Source organism: Mustela putorius, unplaced genomic scaffold, assembly GCF_011764305.1.
Source record: "Mustela putorius furo isolate JIRA1106 unplaced genomic scaffold, ASM1176430v1.1 tig00000129_pilon_pilon_pilon, whole genome shotgun sequence".
In the NCBI taxonomy this organism is placed as follows: Eukaryota; Metazoa; Chordata; class Mammalia; order Carnivora; family Mustelidae; genus Mustela; species Mustela putorius.
Genome location: NW_025421290.1, coordinates 51,260,765 through 51,263,983, shown reverse-complemented (window position 1 = coordinate 51,263,983; position 3,219 = coordinate 51,260,765).

Sequence of the window (3,219 nt, the reverse complement as noted above, 5' to 3'; positions counted from 1 at the left end):
TCCCTGCTCAGCGGGAAGTCTGCTTCTCCGGCTCCTGCTCCCTCTGCTTATGCTCCCTCTCTCTTTCAAAAAAATAAAATCTTTAAATATATATATATTTTTTTTTCAAGTAATCTCTATACCCAGCATGGAGCTCAAACAGCAGCTTGGAGATCAAGAGTGGCGGGCTCTACCAACTGCCAGCCAGGCTCCCTGCCCCCGCCCTGCATCCCTTTTAATGGGAAAACTTCAAAAGAAATACTGTCTCAAACCAGTGTCTTATTCTGTCCTCATGGCTCTTCATTGTGAATTATAACCGGAAAAATACCTCCTTCCTACTCCTCTTCAGATCCGAGCACGTTCCTGAGCGGCCGGGAGGCCATGGCGCCCGTTCGAGCAGCACCGCCTGCCCCCACATCTCGCCTTCACCGCACGGTCACGACACAGGCCATTGGATTTACACAATAATCCTTTAAACTTGAGACATTGCGGGGCGCTTGGGTGGCCCCGTCAGTTGAGCGTCTCACTCTTGGTTTCGGCTCAGGTCACGATCTCAGAGTCGTGGGATCGAGCCCCGGGTCTGGTTCCGCGCTCCGCCGCGGAGTCTGCTTGAGACTCTGTCTCTCTCCGCTGCCCCTCCCCGTGCTCACGTGCTCTCTCAGAATAAAATCTAAACTCTTGGGCCTTTCCCCTGCAGCCTGTTTCCCAAGCGAACATGGCCAGTCCTCACGCTGACAGTGTCCCGGTCCCCGTCCTCCAGGGGCCTGGGACACAGAGCTGGATGGTCCGGTCGCCTTCCTATCTGGCCAGGCTGCGGGCGTGACTTCCGCGCCGGCCCTCCCTCCCACAGCGCCCCGGCCTCTGGCTCCCGCGTCACCCTCGCCAGGCCACCCCACGCTGCCTCCCAGACTCCCCATGTCCTTTCAGGGAACTCTTCTTGGGAAGTAGTGTTCTCTGCACAATACCTGTTCAAGAACTTGCTGAATAGCTCCACGGGCTGTTCACCATCCGCTGCCTCGGCGCTCAGCCAGGAGTGAGCACCACTTGCCAAAAGGATTTTTATTTATTTGACAGACAGAGATCACAAGTAGGCAGGGAGACAGGCAGAGAGAGGAGGAAGCAGGCTCCCTGCTCAGCAGGGAGCCTAACTCGGGGCTCGATCCAGGGACCCTGGGATCATGACCTGAGCCGAAGGCAGAGGCTTTAACCCACTGAGCCACCCGGGTGCCCCTTAGAAAATGAAATCTCAAATAAAATCACCTGCTTTTCTGCTCATCAGGATTCAAAGAACCTTGGTCTACTGCACCCGTAGCTGGGGGCCTGGTGTCGCGGTCAGGAACTTGCCCTATAGCCACCACCTCATCCCCCTGCCCAGGGGCCCCCAGACCGGGGCCTGTGTGGTGAGAGGACTGGCCAGGCTGCTGTGTTGCCACCCTCGCCACTGACCAACCGCCCTTGGCTGAGCACCTAGCCGGGCGAGGAGCTGAAGGGACACAGGCAGCCCTCACGGAAGCGAGCCCCTCCCCCAGGAGAGCACGCTGTGGCCTCCTTGGTCTTGTCATCTTCCTGGCCAGTCCGGGGCCGGACAGCAAGGTGCCCAAGGTCCAGGGTGTCAGGCAGAGGCAGGAACCCTCTGCCAAGAGGGACACTGCACCAGAGCTCACGTGGTGGGAATGGGCTTGGAGGGTCCCCCCAGGACCCCTGAGGTCTGGGTCCGGGCCACCCTTCTCTCTCACTGTCTGGGTTGCTCTGTTTCCCTGGGGAGGGCAGAGAATGGAACCGCTTCCATCTTGTGCCTGGTTACAGGCAGCCCTGTGACCTCCTGGTGGCCGGCCCTGCAGAAAGGATCGGCTCCTTGGCTCCGGTCCCTGGTCCTCGGCGCGTCCAGTCTGACTGCTGAGCGGCCAGTAGTGAACCCCCAGGGCAGCACACACCACCTGCTGAGACTAGTGGCGATCCGGACCACTGGGCTCGGCGGGGAGTCCCGCGGCCCGAAGCCACAGCACATGTCCAGTCACGCTTGTCTCCATATGGACTCTAAGGTCACAAAACTGGTTTCTTCCTGGCAGGATAGTCAGTCCTAGAACAGCACCTGACCAACCCATGACTATTTCTCGGAGTGAATGACGGCAAACGGCTCCCACCAAGCAGGCAGGAGGACAGCAGAGAGGGGTGGGGTGACCTCCTGAGTCCGGGAGGGCCGCCTGTGTTCCCGCAGCACACTTCCATGGGGCCCTGTCCTGGGGTACCGGGAGGTCGGCAGCACCAGCCCCAGGAGGGTCCCCGTGTCCAGGGGGAAGGCAGACGAGGGTCACGGGGCACACAGCTCAGGGTGGGTGCATACACCGCACGTGTGCCCCCGCTGGGGGCGTCGGAGGACGGTCCTTGAGGGGCACACCTTTTACACCGAGCCCCCCGAGGTGAGGGAGTAGCAGGGGCGGAGCGCAGAGCCTGGTGCCAGGCATACCCGAGGGCCGGCAGAGCTCAGCAGGGAGTCAGGGGCAGAGCACGGAGCAGCTGGATGGCCGCCCCCCAGGAGCCGCGGGAGCCTCCAAGGCGTTCAGGACTGGCTGCCCGGTTGGGTACTCACCTGGTGGCAGGGGCGGGCGCTGAACTGGGAGCCTTGGGGCGAGGGCGGGGGCCCGCGGGGGTGCGGTAAGAGCAGCAGGCAGAGTGAGGGACCCAGGGCGAGGATCTGGGGTGGCGCAGTGAGGGCGGCCCCAGAGGTGGGGACTCCCAGGGGTCTGACCTGCCTGACCAGAGAGAATACGTGTGGGGGACAGTCACAGAAGCAGGTGAGTGGGAGAACTCCCCAGGTCTGGCTCACTAACGACAGGAGCTGGTTATTAAAAGCACAAAGATGCAGGACGCCTGGGTGGCTCAGTGGGTTAAGCAACTGCCTTCGGCTCAGGTCATGATCCTGGAGTCCCGAGATGGAGTCCCACATCCGGCTCCCGGCTGAGCAGGGAGTCTGCTTCTCCCTCTGACCTGTTGCATTTCATGCTCTCTCTCTCTCTCTCTCTCAAATAAATAAATAAAATCTTAAAAAAAAAAACGAAGGGGCACCTGGGTGGCTCAGTGGGTTAAGCCTCTGCCTTCGGCTCAGGTCATGGTCTCAGGATCCTGGGATCGAGTCCCGCATCGGGCTCTCTGCTCAGCAGGGAGCCTGCTTCCTCCTCTCTCCGCCTGCCTCACTGCCTGCTTGTGATCTCTGTCAAACAAATAAAAAATCTTTAAAAA